The sequence below is a fragment of the Clupea harengus genome, chromosome 24, assembly GCF_900700415.2.
Source record: "Clupea harengus chromosome 24, Ch_v2.0.2, whole genome shotgun sequence".
NCBI lineage: Eukaryota > Metazoa > Chordata > Actinopteri > Clupeiformes > Clupeidae > Clupea > Clupea harengus.
The window spans coordinates 5,711,783-5,726,782 of record NC_045175.1 but is presented as its reverse complement, the minus strand read 5'-3'; the positions used below and the strand labels follow the sequence as shown (position 1 = coordinate 5,726,782).

At 44.4% G+C, this 15,000-nt stretch overlaps 1 pseudogene; it reads left to right on the top strand.

The window, feature by feature from the left end:
• The window catches only part of LOC116219182, a 23,592-nt pseudogene that overhangs the window by 4,017 nt on the left and 4,575 nt on the right, over positions 1–15,000 (top strand).

The following is a 15,000-nucleotide window of genomic DNA, read 5'->3' as shown; positions in this document are numbered from 1 at the left end:
AGCTGCCATCCTCATGTAGCTTGTGGCCTTGTCTACACGTATCCAGATATTTTCAGACACTCAGAAACGCAGTTTTGCAGCACACACATTTTTTTTGGTTCTCTATCTCTCTCTCTCTCTCTCGCTCTCTCTATCTCTCTCTCCCTCTCTCTCTATCTCTATCTATCTCTCTCTCTCTCCATCTCTCTCTTTCTCTCTCTCTCTCTATCTCTCTCTCCCTCTCTCCACACGAGAACAATAAAACGATTCTTAAACGCCCAGGCCACTGCACTGAGCATACTCACAGCATGTAGCAAGCGCATCACGTCACTGTTACCTTCTGGTCAACTGACCATTAATTGCTTGGAAAACACAAATGAAGTAAGTAAGTATTGCATTCACAAAAAGCATGTACTGCTAAGTGGCTGTTTCATTTGTGATTGCAACAAATCTTCATGACTACACATCATTGCACACAACACTAACAGACAAGCTAGACATGCCATGCCAAAATAGTCTTTTTAATTAAGTGCATTTTTAACTCATCAAATTACCTCTTCCTTGGCCCATGCTACACTTTTCCATCAAGTTTTATGAAAATTGTTCAATCGTTTTTGCGTAATCCTGTTTACAGACAGACAAATAAACCACAATAAAACTATAACGTCCTTGGCGGAAATGATCAGTATTACCACGAACCGCATTCTTTGAATATCCTGGTAAGGAATTTTCGATACAGCTGCAGCCCTGTTGTTTTCCAGTTACAGAGCCAAGACCGTATATGAATACCGGAATTTTCTTTGATCGCGCACACATCGGACGGCTAGAGAACGGCGAGGAGTACAGTATTTAGCCTAATTTGACACATTTGGACCACACCTTTGAAGTGCTCCAGCTGTGTGATAATATTTGTGCTTGTTTCCCTTTATGTTGTTTCCCCTTGTGGGATGTGTGGTGACGCTCACTTCTCATTCTTCAGGCGCAAAAGGACACCTCACAGTACACCTCTACAAAAGCTTCCCCTTTGGCTTTTGTCATACTCTGCCCTGCATATCATACTCTACCATGCATATCATACTCTACCATGCAGATCATACTCTACCATGCATATCATACTCTGCCCTGCATATCATACTCTACCATGCAGATCATACTCTACCATGCATATCATACTCTACCATGCAGATCATACTCTACCATGCATATCATACTCTACCATGCATATCATACTCTACCATGCATATCATACTCTACCATGCAGATCATACTCTACCATGCATTTGTCGCAGTCTACCATGCATTTGTTTTTCCATGTATAAATAACAGATTGAAAAGTGATGTGAAGAAGGGTTCTGTCTGTGAGCCTATAGTGTGATGTGAAGAGGGGTTTTGTCGTGATGTGAAGAGGGTTCTGTTGGCCTATAGTGTGATGTGAAGAGAGGTTCTGTGTGATGTGAAGAGAGGTTCTGTGTGATGTGAAGAGAGGTTCTGTGTGATGTGAAGAGAGGTTCTGTGTGATGTGAAGAGGGTTCTGTGTGATGTGAAGAGGGTTCTGTGTGATGTGAAGAGAGGTTCTGTGTGATGTGAAGAGAGGTTCTGTGTGATGTGAAGAAGGGTTCTGTGTGATGTGAAGAGAGGTTCTGTGTGATGTGAAGAGGGTTCTGTGTGCCCATAGTGTGATGAATTGGTTGCACCATGTGGTGAGTGTGAACGAGTGAAACTGATTCATTGTCACTGAGACGGGTTCTTAACGAGAGTCCTGCCCGGTTATTTATTATTTGTATTGATTTATGTATTGATTTATTTTCCGTTGATTTCCTTTTTTTGTTTCTACTTGTAGCATTGGTAACACTTTATTTGCATTGTCTGCCTACAGAGACTGGGCAGATGGCTTGTTGAAACTCAAGCTCAGTCCTTCTAATAAATTGTAGTTAACAGACCTTTTAACAGATAGTTTGTTTATAATCTGAGCATCTGTGTAGATAGTCTATAGGGAACCAATCAGAAAGTCTGATCAGCCCGCAGATGCCACAATCACCATTTTTTGCTTCAAGCAGCAGCAGCAGAGTCTTGCTCTGAACTAGCACGCTAACTACCTAGACAGCCCAGCCGACACTGATGAAACCTTGCTAGCAAGCGAGCTGGTCTCTTTTGGCGATATAGCTGACAAGCCGCGGTGCATAGCCTGGGCGTCTCTTTGGAATGGCAAGTGTGTTTCTCTATCATAATCATAAAGATGATACCAAAAACTGGTTGCCAATAAAAACAAACCTCACAAAGAGGAAAATGGTTGAATACTCTTGCTTTAAAATAATAAAAAAAAATGATAAAATACATAAATTAATAATAAAATGCCATATTGTCATGTGTTGAGGTGTGCCCAAACCTTTGCATGTGTCTGCATGAACCAGACAATCTGTACTGAAACAACTGTGGTAATGGCTGTGTGTGTGTGTGTGTATGTATGCTTTGTCTGTTTCTGTGTGTGCTATGTGGGTGTGTTCTATAGGGTGTGAAAATAAATAGTGTACATGTGTGCCTTGACACTGACAAGAAGGGGAAGTTCTTAAAACACTGAAACTTTGGCCTAAGCTTCTGAGCGTCACGTCACCTGCACTCACCTTAGAGAATCTTCCTGTCCAACTTGTTTGTGTGTGTGTGGGTGTGTGTATGTGTGTGTGTAGGTGTGTATGTGTGTGTCTGGGTGTGTTTATGGTTGACCATAAATGTTTCTAAGGCAGACAAAATGTGTGTGCGGCATGGGTGTGTGAGTGTGTGTGTGTGTATACGTGTGTGTGTGTGCATGCGTGTGTGTGTGTGCATGCGTGTGTGTGTGTGTGTAACTAGGCCTGCAGATGAACAACACACAGCCTTGTTCAGCAACGTTATCAATGTTGTAGGAGGAAGTAGGCGTATGATTTACTTGATTCATGATCTTGTTTAGCGACAAACACACACACTCAAACACACAATTTATGAGCGTGAGAACTGTGGGGAACACACACGCCTGATCTCTTTCTACCTGATAAATGCAAGCACACACATACACATGCATACACATTCAAATATAAATTATACTTCCCAAAGACGTCTCTATCTCTCTCTTTCTCTCTCTCTCTCTCTCCATCTCTGTCTCTCTCTCTCACACTCTCTCTCTCTCTCGCTCTCTCTCACACTCTCTCTCTCTCTGCATGGTATAGACATTGAAATATAAATGATACTGCCCAAAGAGGTCTCTCTCTCTCTCTACATGGCATACACATTCAAATATAAATGATACTGCCCAAAGAGGTCTCTCTCTCTCTCTACATGGCATACACATTCAAATATAAATGATACTGCCCAAAGAGGTCTCTCTCTCTCTCTACATGGCATACATATTCAAATATAAATGATACTGCCCAAAGAGGTCTCTCTCTCTCTCTCTCTCTACATGGCATACATATTCAAATATAAATGATACTGCCCAAAGAGAGCGTTAGACCTGTGGTTGCTTCACTTTGGCGTCACTCGTTGGATGCATACCTTAAGAGCAAGATACAAACTCGGGTTGTCACTATTTAGCATAGTACCTCCATGAAGCTTATTACAATTACTTTAACAGTTATGAAACGATCAAATATGGAAGGAAAACATGTTAAATCCCTCATGATTGAACTACTTTCCTGTCTGATGTGTGTGTGTGTGTGTGTGTGTGTGTGTGTGTGTGTATGTATGTATGCGTGTATGCATGGGTGTATGTGTGTATGTATGCGTGTATGCATGGGTGTATGTGTGTATGTATGCGTGTATGCGTGTATGCATGGGTGTATGTGTGTATGTATGCGTGTATGCGTGTATGCATGGGTGTATGTGTGTATGTATGCGTGTATGCATGGGTGTATGTGTGTATGTATGCGTGTATGCATGGATGTATGTGTGTATGTGTATATAGAGAGGTATATAAGGTTGCAGTTGCAGTTGCCGAGAATTGGAATCTCCTTTTGTATTTGCTTTTGTATTGATCCTTTGTAACTCCTAATAAGGACCAATAAAGGCAGAGGTCAAAGGTCCCTCATAAACCCACACCTGACAGTATACAGTACCAGTCAAAAGTTTGGACACACCTTCTCATTTTTTGAGAAGATTTTTCTTTGATTTTATTATGTTCTACATGGTAGATAACACTTTTTTTTGTTTAGTACATCATTCCATATGTGTTCTTTCGTAGTTTAATTGTCTTCAGTATAAATCTACAATGTAGAAAATAATAAAAGTAAAGAAAACACTTAATGTTTATGGCGCTCGAGGCAGCTCTTCTGGGGCGGAGGCAAAGGGAGGGGCCATCTTGGGTACATTGAGGCACAGGAAGACCTTATCATGAACGGAATTTGCTTAATGTGGGGCCAAAGAAATGACGAGCAGTAACTAGCAATGACGCTTTCAGGAAATGCACCCCTGATTGGTTAACGTGTGTTGTTGTCTGCACAGCTGATTGGTTAACGTGTGTTGTTGTCTGCACAGCTGATTGGTTAACGTGTGTTGTTGTCTGCACCCCTGATTGGTTAACGTGTGTTGTTGTCTGCACAGTTGATTGGTTAACTATGGTCCTGTTTCTGGAAGATTCTTAAGGCAAGGTTTGGCTCTGTAGTATGTAACTTATAGTCTTGTGCATTTGAACACAGAGTATCATGTTTTTTTCTTCTTGCTGTCTGTGTGCTCATGTGTAGTGTGTGTGTGTGTGTGTGTGTGTGTTTGTGTGTTTGTGTTTTACTCCAGGACCAGTATGATAACATTGAGAAACACACACAGTCAGGTTTGGACCTGATGGACCGCTATGTGAAGTTTGTTAAAGAGAGGACCGAGATCGAGCAAGCCTACGCCAAACAACTCAGGTGAGCTGTGTGTGTCTGTGTGTGTGTCTGTGTGTGTGTCTGTGTGTGTTCTTTTTGGCATGCTGGTTCAGTATATGTCTTGTGTGTCATGTATGTTTTTTAAATACACAAAAAAATGTATACATTTTATACAATCATATGTCTATTGTTAATTTGTAATCTCATTCTAAGCATTTAACTCCCTATCCCTGTGTGTGTGTGTGTGTGTGTGTGTGTGTGTGTGTGTGTGTGTGTGTGTGTGTGTGTGTGTGTGTGTGTGTCCTCACAGATCTTTGACAAAGAAGTTCACAAGACGAGGTGGTAAAGATGAAGCCGAGTTCAAGTGAGATCCTCTCCTCTGCCGTCATCCCTCTCTCCTCTTTTCCTCATTATGTCATCATCCCTCTCTCCTCTCTTCCTCTGCCGTCATCCCTCTGTCCTCTTTTCCTCATTCTGTCATCCCTCTGTCCTCTCTTCCTTGCACCTGACAAGCCCCTCCTCTCCGTTTCTCTCTCTCTCCTCTCTCTCTCTCTCTCTCTCTCTCTCTCTCTCTCTCTCTCTCTCTCTCTCTCTCTCTCTCTCTCTCTCTCTTCTCTGTTTAATTGGTTTAATTGTGTTCAATCAAGGTTTTTAAAAAGATTATCATGCTCTTCGGCATTCCTCTCTCCCTCTCCCTCTCTAACATGTCTGAAGATGAAAGTCCCATTTGTTTCTGTCAACCCTGATGTATGTCCCCTGACATGTCACATGATGGTGATGGTGTGTGTGTCTGTGTGTGTGTCTGTGTGTGTCTGTGTCTGTCTCTGTGTCTGTCTCTTTGTCTGTGTCTGTCTGTGTGTGTGTGTGTGTGTGTGTGTCTGTGTGTGTCTGTGTGTGTCTGTCTCTGTGTCTGTCTCTTTGTCTGTGTCTGTCTGTGTGTGTGTGTGTGTGTGTGTGTGTGTGTGTGTGTGTGTGTGTGTGTTTGTTTGTGATTGGGGGGGGGTGTGTTTGTTTCTGTGTGTGTCTGTGTCTGTGTCTGTGTGTGTGTGAGTGTGTGTATGTGTGTCTGTCTCTGTGTCTGTCTCTTTGTCTGTGTCTGTCTGTGTGTGTGTGTGTGTGTGTGTGTGTGTGTGTTTGTTTGTGATTGGGGGGGGGGTGTTTGTGTCTGTGTCTGTTTCTGTGTGTGTGTGTGTGTCTGTGTCTGTTTCTGTGTGTGTGTGTGTGTCTGTGTCTGTGTCTGTGTGTGTCTGTGTGTGTGTGAGTGTCTGTGTGTGTGTCTGTGTGTGAGTGTGTGTGTGTGTGTGTGTCTGTTTCTGTGTGTGTGTGTGTGTGTGTGTGTGTCTGTTTCTGTGTGTGTGTCTGTGAGTCTGTGAGTATATGTACATTAGTAGCAGCCCACAGCACTAGCAGGAAAAGCACCAAAAGTAGTAACAAGAGACGTCCTAAAAAAATAGTTTTTTTATTTTTTCAATATTAGCATAAATGCTTCATAAACACACATGTTGCGCTTCTCAAACATTTGCGCTTCATAAACACAAATGTTATTAAGTGCTTATGAATGTTTAATTAACCTTCAACTGAAGTGCTCCGGTGGGTAGTATAGAATTAGTAATAGAAGTAATGTCATGACATAGTAATATTATTATTCTGTTTGAAATGTGGCCTCATACGTCATTTATTTGCCTTGTGAAGTCATGACACTACACTAAACACTACACTATACTAGCCAATCACACGAGGCCTTACTGCCGGTGTCCCCACAGGTTCACCAATCACCAGGCGTTTCAGGAAGTCCTGACAGAGCTGAATGACTACGCCGGGCAGAGGGAGGTCGTGGCCGAGAACATGACTGTCAACATCTGTGCCGAGCTCACCAAGATCCTCTTCGAGCTCAAACAAGAGCGAAAGACTGTAAGAATGAGAGGGAGGGAGGGAGGGAGAGAGAGAGAGATAGAGAGATAAAGGGATAAAGAGAAAGAGAGAGAGAGGAAAAGTGAGATGGGAGATGGAAAGACACTGTAAAAAAAGTAAGAGATGAAGTGGCCAGAGAGAGAGGAAATGAGAGAGAGAGAGAGAGAGAGAGGGGGGGATCTGATATAGGGAAGGATGTTAGCAGACAGACATACAGGAGTCAAGAGAAGGAGAGAGGAGATGGAGATAGAGAGAGAGAGAGAGAGAGTGTGTGTGTCTAAGAGAGAGAGAGAGAGAGAGTGTGTGTGTCTAAGAGAGAGAGAGAGAGAGTGTGTGTCTAAGAGAGAGAGAGAGAGAGAGAGAGAGAGAGAGTGTGTGAAGAGAGAGAGAGAGAGAGTGTGTGTGTCTAAGAGAGAGAGAGAGGAGAGAGAGTGAGTGGGAAGAGAGAGAGGAGAGTGTGAAGAGAGAGAGAGAGAGTGTGTGTCTAAGAGAGAGAGAGAGAGAGGAGAGAGAGAGTGTGTGTGTCTAAGAGAGAGAGAGAGAGAGAGAGAGTGTGTGTTTGGGTCTAAGAGAGAGAGTGAGAGTGTGTCTAAGAGAGAGAGAGAGAGTGTGTTTGGTTCTAAAAGAGAGAGAGAGAGAGAGAGAGAGAGAGAGTGTGTGTGTGTGTGTCTAAGAGAGTGGGTCTAAGAGAGAGAACGAGAGGGGGATGAGTGGAAGGGGGAGAAAAGCAAAAGATCGTAAACGGGATGGAGCGAGGGGAACAGGCATGAAAGAGAGAAAGATGGAGGAGACAAGAGAGAGAGAGAGAGAGAGAGAGAGAGAGAGAGAGTGAGAGATGGACGAACTGATGATAACACCCAGCTCAGCACTTTGCTGAGAAACAGGCAGCGACAGGTAGACTCAGAGAAGATCGATCGGAAGAAGAGATAGAAGAGAAAGGGAGGGAGGCAAGTATGTCGAAAGAAAAGAAAGAGACTATTGAATGTTATAGCTAGGAGACATTCAATGTCTGGAGGGGGGGGGGATGAGTGTATTGCTGCCAGATGATGGTATCTCTCTTTTTTTAATTTTGATTCTGATTCTCTTTCTCTCTCTCTTCTTTATTTGTCTCTCTCCATCCCTCTTCGCTTTATCTTATTCCCTCCCCAGCACCTGTCTGATGCCCAAGAAAGCCCAACAGAACCTGGAGATCACACTAAAACAGCTGGAGAGACTGTAAGTGTGTGTGTGTGTGTGTGTCGGTCTGATTAGTCTTATCTGTGTGTGCATCTATGTGAGTCTATTTATTCAGTGTGTCTTTGAATTTGCTATTTGATTAGAATGTCTGTGTGTGTTTTGTATATATACATATACATATTGTGTGTGTGGGTGTGTGTGTGTGTGTGTTTGTACATGTATACATGTGTGTGTGTGTGTTGTACATGTATACATGTGTGTGTGTTTGAGCAGAGTAAGAAGCGCTTTTGAGAAGGAGTGGAAGGAAGCTGAAAGGCAACCCAACAGGCTGAGAGAGTAGTAGCAGGACAGCAGCTCTACCAAAGCCGCGTGGACAGGTATACACACACACACACACGCACACACACACACACACACATGCACAAACACACTTCCATACACTCATACACACACAAAGAACACACACACACACACACGCACTACATACAGACATACACACACGCACATACACACACATACACATGCACAGATACACATACACATACACACACACACACACACACACACAACACACACACACACACACACATATCATACAGGCATACACACACACACATACACAGGCACACACCACATGCACAAACACACACATTCATACACTCATACACACACAAAGAGACACACCACAACAAAGAGCAAGACACACACACACAAAGAGCAATAGACATACACACATGCAGATGCACAGACAAGGACACAGACACAGACACACACAAAGATGATTAGCAGAAGTAGTTTTTCCAGTTCCACTTCTTCTAGAGTTGTGTTTAACAGGCAGGTTCATGCATGAATCGCACACACATACGAATTGCAACCAGATCAAACACATGCACTCAAATTACAGCTGCTATCTAAGAGATACTGCATTTACTAAATGTAAGAGTTTCTTGAGGAACTGGGCTGTGGTTAGTTGGTATTACCCAAACATTTCTGCTTGTGTGTGTGTGATGTGTGTGTGTGTGTGTGTGTGTGTGTGTGTGTGTGTTGTGTGTGTGTGTGTGTGTGTGTGTGTGTGTGTGTGTGTGTGTGTTGTGACAAAAATAGAGAGAGAACTGTGGAGTTTTGTTTCCTAAATTCTGTGAATCCAGAATGTGTTGTGTGTTGTGTGTGTGTGTTTTCAGGCCAAGCAGCATGCACACATGCGCACGCACATGGCGGATGAGTGTTAAGAATGACTACGCCGCCCAGCTTCAGAAGTACAACAAAGAACAGAACCAGTTCTACTACAGCGAGATCCCCAGCATATTCAATGTGAGTTTACACACACACACGCCACACGTGCAACATGCACACACATTACACACGCTAACATAACACGCGCACACAAATGCACACATGCAACACATGCACATTGCACACACACGCACGCACACCCACATGCACACACACATGCAAATACACACACACCCACACACACACACAGAGCAGGAGATGCACACGAGCATCCACAAACACAGACACTTAAATGTTGTTGCGGACATGCACTGTATGCCATGAGGGATATCACATCTTACTGTTTGTGTTGTGTGTGTGTGTGGTGTGTGTGTGTGTGTGTGTGTGTGTGTGTGTGTGTGTGTGTGTGTGTGTTGTGTGTGGTGTGTGTCTTTGCATGTGGTGTGTGTGTGTGTGTGTGTGTGCGCGTTTCTGTCTGTGTGTGTGTGTGTGTGTGTGTGTGTGTGTGTGTGTGTGCGTGGTGTATGTGTGTGTGCGTGTGTGTGTGTGTGTGTGTGTGTGTGTGTGTGTGTGTGTGCGTCTGTGCACGTCTGTGTGTATGTGTGTGCTTGCGTGTTATTGTGTGTGTGTGTGTTTGTGTGTGTGTGTGTCTGTGCGTGTGTGTGTCTGTGCGTGTGTGTGTGTGTGTGTGCAGAATCTGCAGGGCCTGGATGAGAAGCGCATCAGGAAGTTGTCTGGGGGCTACGCTCTTTTTGCTGACACTGTAGAAACAGGTGACCCAAAAAAAAACACACACACACACATTTTAACCCAAACAAACTCTAAATGAATGCAATCTATACATAATATATCATTTATAGATATTAGATATAATGGTAGCATTTTAGCGTGTTTTTAGTATAAAACACACACGCCATTTTAACTATAAATGAAAGCAATCTCTACATACTATATCATTAGATATTCCGATGTAACGGTAGCATTTCAGCGTTTTTGTTGTATGTTTTCAAGGTGTCTATGTTGTTTGTGATCACAGGTTATGCCCATCATCACCAAATGTCTTGATGGCATCAGCATGGCAGGTAGCAAGACCAATGAGAAGCAGGTACACATACTCTCCTACACACGCACACACACACACACACACACGCACGCACGCACGCACGCACACACACACATACACACACACATACACGGCCATGTGTACACACACACACACACACACACATACACGCCCATGTGTACACACACACATACATACACACACGGCCATGTGTACACACATACACACACACATACACAGCCATGTGTACACACATACACACACACATACACGGCCATGTGTAAGCATACACACACATACATCACACCACACAGCGACGAAGAGAGAGAAGAGAGACATCCGAGACTTGCACGCACTGATAGTATTTCTATACCACAGGAATGGAGACCTCAGTCAGGCAAAGGTAGAAAAATCAGTAACAAGGTTTTATTTACAATGATGTTCATCAAGGGAGAGAGAGCATGGCTTCACATAAAGATTAATCAATGGAGAGAGAGCATGGCTTCACATAAAGATTCATCAATGGAGAGAGAGCATGGCTTCACATAAAGATTCATCAAGGGAGAGAGAGCATGGCTTCACATAAAGATTAATCAGCTTTTCTGGCTTCAACAGAGAAGGTCTTAGATTAAGTATTCTAGTTCTGACAGGAGAGGTGGGTGTTAATCACAGAGCTCAGTTTGAGTATCCTAGGTCTGACAGGAGGGAGAGGGGGGTGTTAATCACAGAGCTCGGATCACGCGGGCCACCCTGGGTCCAGACGCAGGATATGCACTCAGGAGTTAGAGCGACCCTATGACCTTTGAGACGTAACCAAAACACCCCAATCCTTATCACTGAGAAACACAGATGCACACAGATAGAATTGATGCTCTGTGTGTACTACATATGTGTGCGGTGTGCATACTCGCATACTCTGCGTGTACTGCATATGTGTGCGGTGTGCATACTCTCTATACTCTGTGTGTATTATACTTGTGTTGGCTTCTCCTCAGGACTCGCAGCTCTTCATAGAGCAGCATAAGTCAGGGCTGGTGCCTCCTTCTGACGTGGACTTTGAGGACTGCAGTCAGGGCGTCAAGGCCGCCAGCTCAGAGAATGCGCTTAACATGCCCAAAGTACGTATCAAGGACTTCTTCAACAAGAGGAAGCACAAGGTAAGGGACTCGTTCACACTCACACACACACACACACTTACACTCTTGTGCACACTCACACGTACAATATATGTACTCACTCATGCACACTCATGAAGACAAAAATACACACTCAGACACATACACTCAGACACACACACACACACTAGCAATCATACACACACACACACACACACACTCACACATATACACATTCACATACATACATTCACACACACACACACACACACACACACCTGCACCTACATGCAGACATACATTCTCACCTCAAAGCCCATTAATGTTGTCTTGTCCCTTGGCCTGTAAGGGAAAGATTGCATAATAGCAGGGTTGACATATATACTCCGTAGAGGCCTGTTGGATTGGAATGTTGTGTATGTGTGTGTGTGTGTGCATTCGTTAAATAAAATCCTATATAATACATATATGGCAAGATCCAAGGTTTATGCTCTAACCATGCTTTTATTAATGGAGATTATTATAGCTATATTATATATAGTTACAAATAAAACAAATTATGAAACAATATATTCTATACATTACATATGTTGAAAGTAGTTTTAAAAACAGTGTCTCCCTATATGCAGAACACTACTGCTAACTGACCTGGTGACATTACACGTTTCATAAATATTCAAGACAAAAATGTAATAGTTGTTAGTTGCTCCTGTTTAAGACGTGGTTCACATTTTCTGAGTAATAGCATACCATTGTGTAGGTCAGCCTAAGCGTGAAGCCCTCCTGCTTTAGACCTAGCATTAGCATCCCGTCAGATCTGACATGCGTCAAAGTGTTTAGCCATTGTTAGATTTATTTTCTGTTTTCTCTCATTACAGCGAAGTGACGTGCTATAGATACTCCATAGATCAAAATACTGGGGGGGAAAAACGTTCTTTCCACGTCTAATGAGCTAGTTAACCGCGTGCAACAGTGTGCTTAATGATGTAAGCAACTAATCGACTATTACATTAGTTAGCAACGCTTTTTACAGTCGATTTTTGTGGATTAGCTATTGCAGCCCTAGTGTGTGTGTGTGAGGTGTGATGTTGTCTGTGATTGTCTGACTGACACGCATTCCTACACACACCGTCAACAAGACCCCACAGCTGCCTGGGCACGTACAGAGAGAGGGAGCTTGGAGAGATAGAGAGTGTGTGTGTGTGTGTGTGTGTGTGTGTGTGTGTGTGTGTGTGCGGGGCAGGGACTGAGTGTGTGTGTGTGTGTGTGTGTGTGTGAGTTTGTGTGTGTGCGTGTTTGATGTGTGTCAGGTCTTTCCCTGAAATACATTCCTTCTCCTAACACTTTTTTTTCCCGTCTCCTAGCCTTATCATCCTCTTCTTATTCTTCTCCCTCCCCCTCTCTCCTGTCTTTCTTCATCTGTCCATCTATCCCTCTCTCCTCCTGTCCTCCATCTGTCCATCTATCCCTCTCTCCTCCTGTCTTTCTTCATCTGTCCATCCATCCCTCTCCTCCTGTCCTCCTTCATCTGTCCATCTATCCCCCTGTCCTCCTGTCCTCCTGTTCTCCTCCATCCATCCCTCACTCCTCCTGTCCTCCTTCATCTCTCATCTATCTCTCTCTCCTCCTGTCCTCCTTCATCTCTCCATCCATCCCTCTCTCCTCCTGTCCTCCATCTGTCCATCCATCCCTCTCCTCCTGTCCTCCTGTTCTCCTCCATCCATCCCTCTCTCCTCCTGTCCTCCTTCATCTCTCCATCCATCCCTCTCTCCTCCTGTCCTCCATCTGTCCATCCATCCCTCTCCTCCTGTCCTCCTGTTCTCCTCCATCTATCCCTCTCTCCTCCTGTCCTCCTTCATCTGTCCATCTATCCCCCTGTCCTCCTGTCCTCCTGTTCTCCTCCATCCATCCCTCTCTCCTCCTGTCTTTCTTCATCTGTCTATCCATCCCTCTCCTCCTGTCCTCCTTCATCTGTCCATCTATCCCTCTCTCCTCCTGTCTTTCTTCATCTGTCCATCTATCCCTCTCTCCTCCTGTCTTTCTTCATCTGTCCATCCATCCCTCTCTCCTCCTGTCCTCCATCTGTCCATCCATCCCTCTCCTCCTGTCCTCCTTCATCTGTCCATCTATCCCTCTCCTCCTGTCTTTCTTCATCTGTCCATCCATCCCTCTCCTCCTGTCCTCCTTCATCTCTCCATCCATCCCTCTCTCCTCCTGTCCTCCATCTGTCCATCCATCCCTCTCTCTCTCCTCCAGCTCCCTCCCGTTCCCCACATACCTCCATGCCCCGCCCACTCCCTCCCTAACGGACAGGTTCTGTCCAAACTTAGCCACGCCCCCCTGTCCTACTGCCTGAAGTCCCTGCGTCGTCCATTAAAATCGGGGAAGACCTCGCGCTTCGCCCTTCGCTCGACGGTGAGCCACAGAGGTCGAAAACGGGGAGGGGGAGGGGGAGGGGGAGGGCTGTCCATCCCTATTTTGTCCATCCCTGCCTGTTTGTCGGCAGCCTCCCATTGGCTGAAAGGGCTCCTGGGCTGCATCTGATTGGCAGGCCTCCAGAATGTTCACCAGTCATGGAATCATGTTTTGTTTGTGAGTGCTGGTGTTTGTCCCGGTGCCCCATGTTGTGTTGCCGTCTCACCGAATGGCTTGGCTGTGTCGTGTCGTTTCGTGGCCTGAGCGCTTCTGTTCAGTGTGATCGAGGGTTCAGTTTTTTTATAATGTTGCAAACGAGCTACAGATTTTACAAAAAGGAAAGTTCTCTCCCCCCCCAAAAAAAACCACCACCACTACCAAGCTCTCTTTCTCTGTATATTTTGTCTTTCTCAGTCTCTCTTTCAAATTTCAATCCTAATGAGCTCTCTCTCTGTCTTCCTGTATCTACCTCTTACCTCTTCCTCTCTTTCTCTCTATCTCTCTCTCTCCCTCCCTCTCTCTCTTTCTCTCTACCTCTCTCTCCCCCTCTCAGTTCAAATTCAAACGTGCTGTCTTGGCATGGCAAATGATATAGTGCTCAAGCATTCACTGGAACAGTAAAACATGAAGAGAAGGAAGAAGGAAAGAAAAGACCAAAACATATCTCTCTATCTCTCTCTCTCTCTTTCACTCACACACACACACACACACACACACACACACACATACACACACACACACACACACACACACCCTCTGTCTCACACACACACACACACACACACCCTCTGTCTCACACACACACACACACACACACACACACACACACACACACACACACTCACACACACAAGGAAACTTACCGCACAGTTGTGTTTCTTCCTTCTTCCCCCCCTAGAACTCTAGAGAAGAGAAGACGGTACAGTAACACACACACACACACACACACACACACACACCTTATCTCATCTCAACTAGGGGTTTTCTGTAAAAAGGTTTCTGTCTAGCCAATCAAAAAAAAAGGGGAACGAAAACATCCACTGTCATCCACTGTCTGTCCCATCACATTTTAGATTCTACCTTCCCTAATCACTCTCAGCATTCCAAACCTTGACTCACACACTGGTCTTCCACTGGGGGAGAACATGCACCACTCAGGCTCACCAAGTAAGAGTTCCCAGTCATTTGATGAATAGAAAACATCATGATTACTAATGACAGGATATGCGGTTTATCTGCCATCTTTATCTGCCATCTTTATGACAAAGTTATGTTT